At 39.0% G+C, this 14,313-nt stretch overlaps 1 protein-coding gene across 8 annotated transcripts in view; it reads right to left on the bottom strand.

Moving 5' to 3' along the window:
* CELF1 (CUGBP Elav-like family member 1) overlaps positions 1-14,313 on the bottom strand; it is a 75,530-nt gene that overhangs the window by 50,265 nt on the left and 10,952 nt on the right. The window contains exon 1 of one of the 8 annotated variants that reach the window (XM_045039280.1): positions 8,709-8,730. The exons of 6 other annotated variants lie outside the window; for them this stretch is intronic. The gene's annotated coding sequence lies outside the window, so the exon portion shown is untranslated. Of the gene's footprint in view, positions 1-8,699; positions 8,731-14,313 lie in introns of those variants that run through there. One more of the 8 variants, XM_019812413.3, reaches the window with a different exon arrangement.

Raw genomic sequence — 14,313 nt, forward strand, 5'->3', positions numbered from 1 at the left:
CAGCCCCCCACCTCCCACTTTCCCATCCTCACCATGAGGAGGCATCTCCTGATGATGTTTAGTACAGGGAACAAGAGTTAAAGAAACTAAAGTTAATTCTGCTTCTGATATCTTCAGTAAACAGGCACTAGCAGAGATAAACTAGTAATTCTGGGGATACTCAGATACTCTGGGGATACTCCATGAACTCCATGTAAGGCTATCTGCCTTACAGCTCTTTATCATCGATAAGTGAATTATTGACAGTGAGCTGCAAAATCAAAGCCATAATCATGTCCATAAGGAAATTCGAAAATTAAACTGAGTTAGACTGATTCATAATCCAATAATCCCACATAATATTCTATATGTTAACAAAATAGACAAGTATTTACTGTAAACCTTGTAACGTATCCTACACTCAGACACTGTAGTCACCCCACCACTTTCTAATCCCAGTTTTGCTGCTTGCTAGCCAGTTAACTTGGGACAAATTGTTTAACTTCTTTACACCTGTTTCCTCACCTGGGAAATGGCTATAGTAACAGTATCTATCTTACAGGGTGCTTGTTAGAATTAGAGAATTTATATACATAAAGCATTCAGAACAATCCCTGGCACCCACAGAGTGCTCAATAAACATCTGCTATCATTATTATTCCAGGCACTAGGGTTGGTGCCTATGGTGAGAAAGGAGAAGTCCCCAAAAGTTTTACTTTGACAAGATGATTTTGTCTCTTCAAATTGGGAGTGCCTAAGATTCTACAGAAATAGGTCTTATTAAAAGGGGTGGGGGGATAGATAAGAAGGCAATGACTGGCTGACTGATCTTCAACTTCCAACTGGGCCTGTGAGCATCCAGTATAAGTGTAACCTCCATTAGGAAATACTGAACCACTTGTTCTAAGAGCATTTATTTATTTATTTGTAAACACTCATTTATTACCCCCATCATACCAAAAAACATTTTGTGGAAACTTTCAAAATGCATACAATAAAAAAAAAAAATGAGATCAGGGAAATTATATACACACACACACACACACATATATTTTTTAAATATCAAAAACAAAGGGAAAGCTGGAATCGTGATGTGCTAGCCCGTGTCCTTTACTGAGGTTGGGCTGTAAAATCAAAGAGCTGCCACTGATTTTAATCTCCAATGACAGCCCCTACAGAGGGTGTATAGTGATTCATACTATAAATGAGAAAACATTAGTAGGATGGTAAAATGAGATGGGCACTAAGAGTTGCCAAGAAGGGGAGGGTGAATCCAATTTAAAGCCACTCAACGGAATTTCAGAAACTCATTAAGTATGCAGGACCCACAAAAGACAGCTCCAGGTCCCAAACTCTAAACAAACACATATACCCAAAGCCAACAATGGACAAATCACTGAACAGATTCCTCAGTGATTCAAAGCCAGAATATATCAGCAAATGGTCACACATATTCTGCAACCATACCACAGAGCCACAGGAAGAAGTTGCCTCAGTGAACTGTGTTTCTCCAGCATTTAAAGTCCTTTTCTGTCTTCATTGTCCACAGTAACAAGTATATGCAGAGAACAGTCTCATCCTTACTCAGCTGACAAGTTCTATTCCCAACTCTGCATGCTTATGACTCATGGGGGGAGGGGGGAAGGGAGTAAAAGCAAAATGTAAAACAAAGAAACAAAACTTGAATTTAGACTTAAACTGATCAAGAGTGAGGAATTCACTTCTGCCTAATTAGAATATCTCAAACAAACCAAGAAAACAATCCTTTAAAAATAGCGTAACAAACCCAATACTCTTTGGAAATAGCCTGAAATCTGTCTACATGTCACATCCTCTACTCTTCCTTAAATAGACATGACACCAAAAAACATTACAAGCCCTCTGTAAAGCCAAACTTTACAAAGCACTCTGAATCAGTGCAACATAGCATAGGACGCTGTAAAGCCCAAAACAGGGCATTTCCCACAGCTCCTTTCCCAGCAAAGGGCCAAGAGACTGAGCTCTTACTACACCCTCTTTCAAAAAGATGTGTACAAAATCATTTCTTAAGGAGGTGGTCGTGTCTCAGTCTTTTCTACTCAAATTTTGTATCAGGAAATTTGCATGCCAGACAAGGAATTCATTTCCACCTCTAAGAACTGATCTTTGAAACTGGTAAAAAACAAAGGGGGAAAAACACTATTACTTTAAAAAGAAAAGTTTCTGAAAGAACCCAAAGACCATTTCTGACACTGTATTTACCAGTTTGGCCTTCCTCTCGGAAAACAAATTTTCTTCGGTAATACAAATCTTGTCTCCTTGCCCCATCCCCAAGACTCTGAAATATTCTCTACCATTTATAAATGACAAAACAGAAAAGACAAACGGATCACCTCTTTCACTTGAAAACCTCAGTCCTCCACAGTAATGTACACAGACAGACAGATGGACGCACGTAAGAACACAAACTGCGAGCCCTGCTCAGGCCTGAGCCAATATGGGCGCACAGGGCAGCCACGCCGCCTAGCTAGTGGGCTGCTCCTGCTGCTGCTGTACAAATATAGAAAGCTGAAAGTGGAACAGCAGCTTCAGCAGAATAGATTCTGCTCCGTGCTCAGAGAGGGAGGAGCAGGGACCTGCACAGCTTTACCCATACATGGTTGCTGAAAGGGGGCCATCAGTGAAAACCCAATTATCTCACACACATGCATTCTGTTCACATGCTCCAGACAAAAACCAGAAACACACAGGCTGGTGCTTGAAGAAAGGTTTGAGAGATTCTATTTCAGTCAAGGAACTTCCCAATAATCTCAGTCACTTACACCAAGAATCCCCCAGCCATGGGAAATAGAAAAGACAGTGTGAAAACTTTACTAGGTCAGAGTCTTACCAGATCAGCAGTAGCTGTGAGGCTTAATTTATCATTTAAATTATGGAATTTAACACAGTAAAAAAGGTTATTTCCATTTGCGTGAATGATCCCAACCTTCACTGCTCCTGTGCTATTTCCAGAATCAAGATCTCATTCCAGCTCTCAGGTTATGTTTTGGGGTCTCTCCTTTTCTTGGGGGGCAGGGGGTGTTACAAGTTAAAATAAATTCTGATGGTGATTTTAAAAATATAATTTCCCAGGATGCTGGCTTATGTAATCAGAAGCCATATTTTATATTCCAAAAATTACTCTGCTTGGAACAATTCATTCAGATTCATTCAATGTGAAGTGTATGAAAAGCTCAATTTCTGGCCAGAGTGAACTCTCGCAGGATAAAAAACGCATGGTTGACTGGTTGAAATGATCCCATACGTTAACTCCTAATCAATCAACCAAGTATTTACCATGCACTGTCTAGATTCAGTATTACAGGGGATGCAGCACAAACATAAACTGTACTATCAATGACTCCAATACTTAAACTCTAGTTCTTAGGTAAGATTAATACATGAGATAATAAAGGTTGATAGCATCTGACTAGTGCTAAACCGTGGAGTAGCAACTATAAATTAAGAGAAAGACTGAAGACAGACACACCTAGATCTTCTCCCACAGGTCCCACCTACTAGCACTCAAAGGGCATTATCTTTAAATGTAAGTCTACAATATTTGAACTAGATGATTTCTAAGGTCCCTCCATTTCTGAAATTCTTTAAGTCTGTAATTTAAAAATATAAAGTTAAGGGGCACCTGGCTGACTCTGTTGGTTAAGGCTCCAGCTCTCGATTTCAGCTCAAGTCATGATCTCATGGTTTGTGGGATCGAGCCCTGGGTCGGGTTCTGTGCTGACAGCACAGAGCTTGCTTGGGATTCTCCCTCTCTCTGCCGCTCTCCTGCGCACACATGCGCATGTGGGTTCTCTCTCTCTCTCCCAAAATAAGTAAACTTTAAAAAAAGTGAAAAAAATGTATAGTTTTTTGCCAACTTCAGAGAAAATATATTCTAAAAAAAAAAGAAAAATAAATTCAGACCATAACTCAGCATCCACTCTAACATCTCTCACATCACACTTTCAGGAACATATCTCAGAAATCTCTGCCTAGCCTTTTGAGGAAATTTTACACCACCATTAAAAGGATGGGAAAAAAGAGGTGCCTGGGTGGCTCAGTCAGTTAAGCATCTGACTTCAGCTCAGGTCATCATCTCATGGTTCATGGGTTCAAGCCCCGTGTCAGGCTCTTTGCTGACAGCTCAGAGCCTGGATACTGCTTCAGATTCTGTGTGTCCCTCTCTCTCTGCTCCTCCCCCCACTTGCGCTCTGTCTCTTTCTCTCCCTCAAAAATAAACATTTAAAAAAATTTTTTAAATAAATAAAAGGGGGGAAAAACACAAAACACCTGCCACAGGAAAACAGTATGGTGGAGACTAGAAATGTTGATGCTGACACATTCTGAGATTTTTTATTACAAAACACTACCAGTCATCCAACCATGAAGGAGAATTCCAGAGAACAGAGCCCTGTCCAGTTCCTTCCCATCACTGAATTGTCTGGTATGTATGTGCGCATTAGCCTAAGCTTATGGGGCATAAATAAACAAATATGCTAGGTAGCTTCCCCCACCCTCCAGCAACACACTGTCCTTGAAACTAAAGAAACTTTTCAAATTCTTAAGACATAATAACATATCCACCATAATTACTTGCTCCAATATATTTTATTAGGAAATTAATGTTTTGGAATTTTGAATTCTCTTTGCCCATTGTAGTACGTAATACAGTAATGATGAGCAAAGAATGCTAAAGGACAGCAAACTTGATCTTGCAAACTTGATCTCTCAATCCCACTACCTAGATCTCCTAGTGCAAGGCAGAGCCTTGTCCACACCATCTAATATACTGACAAAGAAAACACAGGATTCCAGCAGAAGAGGCACCTTCATGTCCGACAAAACAGATATGCAAATGTTCAACATTTTATTAAAAACCTGTTAATTGTATGTAGTGGCTTATATATTTAGTTTTTCTGAGCAGCTTGTTATATCAACTTTGATTTCCCAAAGAGTAACTGGTTATGGATTAATATGCTACTTTTTGGGTAAGATCACAGCTTTAATGATCTATTACAGACTTTACCAAGGTTCCTCTTGTGAAGGCAACTAAGTAAAAATAAAGAACACAATTCAAAGGACCACAACTATATATACCAAGCAGTGATTAAAAGTACCACCTCAAAATCAAAATGGCTATGAACAGCTACACTATGGCCTTGGGCTGGTCATTTCTTTCTCATTTCCCATTTCCTCAAAAACGGGACTGGACCAGAACAGGAGTCCCTATCTACGGTCCACAGACCTACAGAATTCCATAAACTCCCTTATATTATGTGTAAATTTTACACATATATGCAAAATGCATTCATACACAGCTGACCCTTGAACATGGGTGTGACATGCACGGGTCCACTTACCTGCAACTTTTTTTGATACAGTATAGTACTTTAAATGTACTTTCTCTTCCTTATGATGTTCTTAACATTTTCTTTAGTTTATTAAGAATTCAGTATATGATACATGTAACATACAAAATGTGTTGACTGTTTTATCAGTAAAGCTTCCTGGTCAACAGTAGGCTATCAGTAAAGTTTGGGGGGGGCATCAAAATTTATAAGTGGATTTTCTACTAATCTCCACACTGTTCAACTATACTTATTTATTTCTATTTATAGGAAAATAGGTCCATAACTTTTACCAGATTTACAAAGGTGGGTCCATGATCCAAAACAGATTTAGATTAAGACTAAACAATATTGGGGCGCCTGGGTGGCTCAGTCGGTTAAGCATCCGACTTCAGCTCAGGTCACGATCTCGCAGTCCGTGAGTTCGAGCCCAGCGTCGGGCTCTGGGCTGATGGCTCAGAGCCTGGAGCCTGCTTCCGATTCTGTGTCTCCCTCTCTCTCTGCCCCTCCCCCGTTCATGCTCTGTCTCTCTCTGTCTCAAAAATAAATAAACGTTGAAAAAAAAAAAAAAAGACTAAACAATATACAGTTTGTTCCCCATTCTAGCATCCTTTTATCTCCTCTTGTACTTCCTGGTCCAAAAAGGGAGTCCTCATGACTAAACCCAGTCAAGAATAAACAAGTTACCATGGCCAAGAAATTACTCAAAATAACATATTCCAGGGCGCCTGGGTGGCTCATTTGGCTAAGTAACCCTTGATATTCGGCTCAGGTCATGATTTCACAGTTCATGGAATTGAGACCCATGCTGGGATCTGCACCGACAGGGGAGATACTTCTTGGGATTGTCTCTCCCTCTCTGCCCTCCCCATCTGACCCCCGTGCTCTTTCTCAAAATAAATAAACTTAAAAAAAAAAAAAAAAAAAAAAAGGTCTAGAGGTGCCTGGGTGGCTCAGTCAGTTAAGCATCGAACTCTTGATTTTGGCTCAGATCATGAACTCACGGTTCCTGAGTTCAAGCCCTGCACGGGGCTCTGCACTGACAGTGTGGAGTCTGCTTGAGATTCTCTCTCTACCCCTCTCCATTGCTCATGCTCTCTCAAAATAAATGTTAAAAAAAAAAAAGTCTAAGATAAAATGTATTCCATTTAAAACTGAACCTGAATTGTTTTTAGATGATAGGCTAACATTACAATGCTTAAAAGAAAAAAAAAAAAAAAAGTTTCCAAGCAAATTTTAGCACTATAGCTCATCTCAGGAGGCTTACATGAAAACAGAACTCTTTAGGTGTGTTAGGGATATCCCATATAGTTCCTCTCTTACCAGGTGCACTTTTTTAAAAAGTAAAGCTTCCAGTTTCCCACTTCTTATTTTTTTTAATGTTTATTATTTTTGAGAGACAGAGAGAAAGTGAGCACATGCAGGGGAGGGGCAGAGAGCAAAAGGGAGACAGAGGATCAGAAGCAGGCTCCACACTGACAGCAGAGAGCCCCACGCAGGGCTCAAACCCACAAACTCTGAAATCATAACCTAAGCCAAAGACAGAGGCTTAGTCGACTGAGCCACCCAGCACTCCCCAATTTCCTACTTCTATTCCTATAGCAAAGAAATAGGAGGTAGGTAGAGAGAAAAAACTACAACATGGAAGACTGAAGTGAAGAATAGTCAAAGAAGCAAGAGGCAATATATGAGAATGGCCACTGCCTAATATCTTAATTTGTAAAAAGTATATCAGACAAAAGAAAAAACTAGCCTCTCTCTAAGACAATAAAAGTATGTGTTTGTTACTGAACAATTTAAGCCTAAAATTTTTAGGTTCTCATGGCAACCTAAGTGATCACACTGCACATACTGTATATAAAGCACATATTTAGAGAGTTAACTAGTAAACTCAAGATGTGACATATGTGCAATGTGGGCGACAACATTATTCTGGGAACTTTAACTTTAAAATCTTCCAACTTTTATTCTGCAGCCCCAAAGATGATATAATAGAGTCAACTATGCAGAAGGCACAAGCTCAAGGAAGAGGTACAAAGAACATAAATAGAAGCAAAGAGATAAAAGACAAGAAAATTCAGGCTATCAGAAAAAGTTTCTGAACATGACTCTCCCCTACTGTGAATCAACCTGTAAAGGGAGGCTTAAAAAACAAGACTGCTAGTGAGGACATATATCAAGATAGCATTTGGGACACTCTTTCATGTGGGCCCAGACAAAAGAGGACATGGTCACAGACCAGACAGACCGCTTGGTAAATGTGGCACTGACTGAAAGGTCCCCTGGAGAGACTGGGGTTTTCTTTCTCTCTCTTTTCTAGGAGCTCATGGAATATGGCTGTTTAGAATTAAGAAGTAATTATCAGAGCCAAAATGATGGCTGTGGGGCATGGGAACTGGGGGAGAGGGACCAGACTTTAAGAAGAGGGTCGGGGGGAAACGACAGTCTTTTGTGTCACATCATGTCTCATTTTGGTTCCCTAGAACCAAATAAAGCTGTAACATCCAGTTTTCTCATCTATTAAATGACCTGTGAGGGTTACCTCCATCTATCTGCCAACAGAAACTTCATTATGACCCATGCATTTGTTTTGAAAGACTTGAAGATGTCATGAATGACTTGAAAGTCATGAATGCTACTTTAAAACCACATTTCCATGCCACTTGTTAAGTCTAAAATTACTCCCACTTTTCGATCAGAAAACCGGTAAGCAGTTTAGGAAAGGTACACCAAAAAATATATCAGGGCAGTTATTTTTCTAATTCTCTCAAAGCTAAGAACTTCTAGAACAAGATGCTGAATTTACATTACTGGTTCAATGATTAAAAATTACATTACTACATGAAAAGGAATGGCTACAAAAATAAGTTATTTCATTACTGTCATGAGACTAGGCCTCGAGAAGCAAGAAAAATGCAGGAAAATGGCACAGCATTTGGAGTGTAGACTCGCAGTCCAACCATGTCCTACCACGTAATAGCTCGATGCCTCAAATAAGTTACTCTCCTCACTGAGGTTCCTAACACCTCAAGTTGCCTTGTCTACCAAATGTAAGGATGCACCATTTCTCTCTTCTTCCATCCCACTCCTGTATCTGTCTGTCTCTCCTCCCTTCCCCCATCAATGTGAGGTCTAACAGTTTCTTTCATTACACTATAACTTGGCATATTTTCTAGTCAAAAACTTTGCACAATGAATTTTTACACAAAAATTCACTGGTCAAACTGAGAGCCAGAACAACTAAGTAATAAATGTTTTACAGTGAAAAGGAAAAGGGCACTGGGGATAAAGCTAGGATTAGAGATTTCTTTCAGAGTCAGGCCACACCTGCTAATGACTAAAATATTTGATTACCTTAATTACCTTGGCTGCACAACAAGAAGTGCTGGTGGTCATGAAACTCCAGAATATTAAAAACTCAGCCACATTTTCATTATAGCATTCTCTACTGTGTTGAAGTCAAGACAGCAAAAGACTGCCAACAGCATTTTCACTTTAATTTTCTGGTAAGACAAAAAGGAAAATTAATCTTGGAGCCAAATTCTCCATTTTTAGGTATGGTAAATTCTTCGAGGAAAAAATATCTGTGTTATGAAAAACTGAAAACATTTCTGTATATCTTAGAAAATATGCATATGTGCTTTTCTTAAAAGGTATAAAAAAAATCTCAAGCTAATAATCTTTTTTGGGAGGGACAGGACCCATGGGCAGGAAGAGCTGCCTAATAATCTTTTTTTTTTTTTTATTTTTTAAGTAAGCTCTACACCCAACATGGTGCTTGAACTCGTGACCCCAAGATCAAGAGTCACATGCTCTACCAAATGAGCCAGCCAGGCACCCCTCAAGCTAATAATCTTAACTGTTTACCTACTACTACCTTTTAAGCAATTGTGAAAGAAGAAAGATAAAAGCTGAAGCGCTTTCTGACAGAGGCATTTGATGACTGGCATACTAAGCAACAGGGCATCCAAAAAACAAACCAAGTAAGTCCTTTTTTGGTATATAATTAATAATTGCCTAAATAGGGGCACCTGGGTGGACTTTCAATATTGGGTCAGATTATTATTTTACATAAATGAACTTACTCTATACAAAAGTATTCATAAATGCACCACAAAAAATATTAAACATCTTGCCTATGTGGTTTTGATTTTGTTTTTAAAACTTTGAGGCCTCTTTGATACTCCAGCTTATAATCAATTTCATCTTATTAATAAGCACATTATAAAGTATTTAAACTGAATATAACATTTATCATCTTTTCCCTCCCACCATTAAAGGACCAGATTGTTCCAAATATGGCATTACCTTTTCAAAGTTCTAGGGTTTAGGTAAGACATAATTCTTTTAAAGAATTCTCTCTCTTGTCATGACTGACAAGCATGACTTAAATGGAGATAAAGAGGCTAATGAAAAACATGTGAGTCTGATGGTCAACTGCTATTTTATTAGAGGAGAAAAACAAAGCATACCGCTTTAAAATGGGAAATCCACATACAACGATCTTCTCTTTGAACTCAGGCAGTGGAGTTCCTGCTAACTAGATAGATAACCCCCACCTGAGGGAAGAGGCAGAGGCCACCTGCCCAAGATGGTGCAGAAGGGACTCCTTTGCTAGGTAGAAAGTTTCTCTGCATAACCTCTAAGGTCCTTCCCTAACTTCAGAAACTTGCGACTTCATTTATGAAAAACAGAGGCATGGTAAATGCAAGGTATGAGTGGAGACAGAACAGTATGCTGAAAAATTAGAAAGCCTGGGCTGGAATCCTGTTTCTGCTTCTATGTGAACCAAAGTAAAGCACTTCACTTCTCTCATTTGCAAAATGAAAGGATTAGAGAAGAAAAATCTCTGAAGAATCTAACCTTCTGAGCCTATGGCTTCTTCCTATGCCTGCCTCGGCCACCCACCACCTTCCCACTGCTGCACCTTACCATAATTAGGCAGCTTTTTAAAACATCTAATTAATGTAACACAGAAAGTAAAACCTTTAACTTTCTATTTCTGGCTTGTTTCAAATATGCAACAGCATTTTATCAAGGAGTAGTTAATGCCACACAGTTCTTGATATACTGGCTTTTCTCTGAACTCTAGTGACAGCTACACAGTGACAAGTTGTAAGCAAGGAGGCTGTTACCATGGGGACCCACTAGGATTCCTGGGGGTGGATCCAGCGGGCTTTTTTCTTTTTTTTTCTTTTTTGGTCAAAGCATTTTTTGATGTTCTGGATCTGGCAATTCAGAAAGCCTGATTCCATTTTTCTTTAGCAAGCTATCTTCAAGAAATATTACCATATAGTATACAATGCTGAAGAAATATTAGATACTGTTTCAGAGACTCTGTCTTGCGAAAGAAGGAAATATATTCTAGTCTTCATCTTTCCCCTATTCATAAAAACAAATACAGGGGCATCTGGGTGGCTCAGTTAAGCACCACACTCTTGGTTTCAGCTAAGGTCATGATCTCACAGTTCAGCAGTTCGAGCCCCACCTCAGGCTCTGCACTAACAGTACAGAGCCTGCTTGGGATTCTGTCTCCCCATCTCGCCCTGCCCCTCCCCTGCTCGTGCTCGCTCTCTCTCAAAAAATAAAATAAACATTAAAAAAAATTTTAATGTGTCAGACACACAAAATATAATAAAATGGACTATAAAGTCAAACTGGACCAGAACAGAGAAGTGTACATTTAAATTCCACGTCTGCCTCCAAAATTGCTGTGTGTGGACAAAGGGGATGTAGTTCGGGGAGATGAGCTGCTACTCCCAGCTAAATGTGTTGCCACTCAGTTTCCCGAGACCTGTTCTGTTAGAAGATACCTTAAGAAAACAGGTCGTTTACAAACCTGATCTGTGGATCTGGTTTGTTCACAGGAGAAGCTGGAACAGCCAGAATTCAAAAGAAAACATTTTTCTAAATTGCACGCTTCCTGGAACAGAGTGAAGTCTTTGTCTGGATCTTACTGAGGCAAGAGCAAAGTTATACCAGACAAATGAACATTAATAAATAAAAATAGCACTTGATTTCAGTAAAGAAGTTTGCAGGCTTTTTTTTTTTTTATTATTATTGCACTTGTAAATGTATCAAGAGGCTATTAAACAGAAATAGAACATGATAAAAACAATAAATATATAATAAACATGGTGTCTTTCCATTATTATTTCCCATAAATCTCAAAGGGGAAATACAGAAGAACAAGCCCAGGGTACAGTTTTGTCACATGAGTTTAATGCCAGCCTAAAGACTGTAAAAAAGACTCAGACCACAGGACATGAGAGGAAGCAAACTCCTGGGTGTTTTATTCGTTTTTACTACTGGTTTACAATCTCCTTGATTTTATTTTTAAATGCATGTCTTGGCCCAGAAAAGCAAGAGAGCACAGGCTGCCAACAGTATCAGATTCTCTTTTTCTAATTCTCTGGAGCTACAGAAAACAGAGCCAGAATCAGGGTTGTCTAGGAGCCTTCTGATTTTGTCCAGGCAATATACAATATGAGGTTTCAAGATCACAGAGGTACACAAAGTCTTTTGTAGTACAAATTTTAGCCAACTTAATGTCTTTTTTGTTTTTAAGTTTATTTATTTTAAGAGCAAGAGAGCACGCATGCGGGAGGGGCAGAGAAAGGGAGGGAAAGAGAATCCCAAGCAGGCTCCGCCCCACCAGCATAGAGCCTGACTCAGGGCTTGATCCCAGAAACTGTGGAATCACGACCTGAGCCAAAATCAAGTCAGACACCCAACTGACAGAGCCACTCAGGCATCCCCAAGTTAATGTCGTTCAATGAAAGGCTGCTTACAATTTTTTTTTCCCATAAAACTCCTTTGAGTACTGATTATCTTCAAAAGACAATGATTTGAAAAAACAAGAAATTCTCAGAATTTCAGTTTTAAAAGATTTTCTTCCTATTGCTCAGCCCTGAACTATCTCAAAACGTAAAATTAAAGTGCCATTCGACCAGACATGGAGTACTCTAAAAATATCAAGTCTCTATTTTGTGCAAGGACCCAATACCACTGAGCACTATGGACAGTAAGACTTCCGATATGCAGAGCATTCAGCTCAATATCATATGTGCACTCCATGAAAGTGTAACACTGGTTATGTACATATTCACAACAATCAGGCTAGCCTCCAATAGGAAATAACGTCTTCCAGTTTTTCCTACTCTGAAAATCCATTCCCTCCTGGTTGTATGAAAATCCATGTTTCAAAGCTGGGTCTAGTCTCTTTTTAATTCCTGCTCATTATTATTACAGGGAAATTTTACATTTTTCCAGAAAAAAGGTTTTCAACCTAAATATCAAATGATCACAGGAAGAAAAAAACTGGAAGCATTAAACTATCTTTCTCAGAGCTTCCCTCTCTCCCTCATTAACATTTCTCAAAGAGAAAAACACCACTGTGATGCTCCTATTACAGATCATTCATGAAGTTACTAACTGAGCCCAGACCAGACAGACTCCATCAACTGGGCACACAGCCACTCACCATTACCCTTTGTTTAAAGTCTCAACTGCCATTCAACTCACATTATTGTATTCCACTCAAGTCCATCAACTTTTCTTCAAGAGGAAACAATCAAGAACTAAAACAAATGTGTTACTTAACTAGAAAAGAATGAACTTAATCCATACACCTCACAAAAAATTCTTCTAAAATGATGGCCCACCATTAAGTTTCCTATCTGAAATAACAGTATTATTTTGTTATGATCGGTCATATATGCTGCAAAGAATAATCTAAGCAAATAAATGTTACATAAACTAAACAAATAATCATTAAAAACATGTAAAAACAAAACCTCAATCTTAATTTGGCAAAGCACCAGAGAGAAGTACTCTCTACACACCAAAAGTGACAACATAGAGGAATGTCTATACTACAGAGGAGCCAAGACCTCAAAGGAGCCTAAAGGAGGAGCTACCTGCTGCGTGGGGGAAAGGGGCAATCTTCCAAAAAGCCATGATCCTAGGCCTGACTTCTAAAATTCAAAATATTTAAGAAATATTAAAGCTTGTACTCTTCTCAAAGGTTTCAGTAATTAAGAGAAACCTTCAAACTAGCCTAAGTACAAAACGGAATTAACTGAAAGGATACTGGAGTATTTAAAAGAACTCAAAGGCAGAAAGTGTAACAGAGCCACACCTGGAAAAGCTTTATGCATAGGTTTCTATTCTGCATGTGGATGGCCGCCTCTCTCCTCAGAGATGCATTTCTCACCTATACTTCTTTCAGGATGAATCTACTTAATTATCCCTCCCTACAGACTGGCCTTCACAGCTTCCTGATGTATCATGAGCCTAAACTTGACTGTGAATGTGATTTTATATGTTTCAAGTTCTCTGAATTCAGGTGGTACGTGTGTTCCCTAAAGACTTAAATCTCAGTTACGATCTCAAATTCTTAGGAGAAACTGATTTGCCCAGCTTGGGTTAGGTGTCCACCTCTGGTCCAATAAGTTGTTACAAGAAGGGGTAGGTCACAGAGTATAATTAGTATAGGGACTGTGTGCCTGACTCCTCAAAAGTTATAGAATACATGGGGCACCTGGCTGGCTTAGTCCATACAGCATGTGACTCTTGATCTCAGGGTTGTGAGTTCAAGCTCCACCTTGGGGCCTAGAGCTTGCTTAAAGGAAAAAAAAAAATTTTTTTTAAGTTATATAATACACTCAGCCATAAAGCAGTCTCCATGCTCAAAAAAGCTTAAAATCTTGCTGAAATGAGAAAATGTGTCTAATAAAACACTAAATAATATCCTATTACACAGTATTGGAATGGATGAACAGTAAAGGCTTCATAAGAAAGGTTAGCTATGTACTAAATGACAAATAGAAATTGAACCATGAGGAGGAAAGGGCTGACAGATAAAAAAAAAAATGCAATGCACATTCCTCTCGTCCTAGCCTTCTAAGAAAGAGAAACCTAAGGAATAGTCCTTTACCACATAGACAGCTTCCAGTGAAACATCGTT

The sequence above is a fragment of the Felis catus genome, chromosome D1 (assembly GCF_018350175.1).
Source record: "Felis catus isolate Fca126 chromosome D1, F.catus_Fca126_mat1.0, whole genome shotgun sequence".
In the NCBI taxonomy this organism is placed as follows: domain Eukaryota; kingdom Metazoa; phylum Chordata; class Mammalia; order Carnivora; family Felidae; genus Felis; species Felis catus.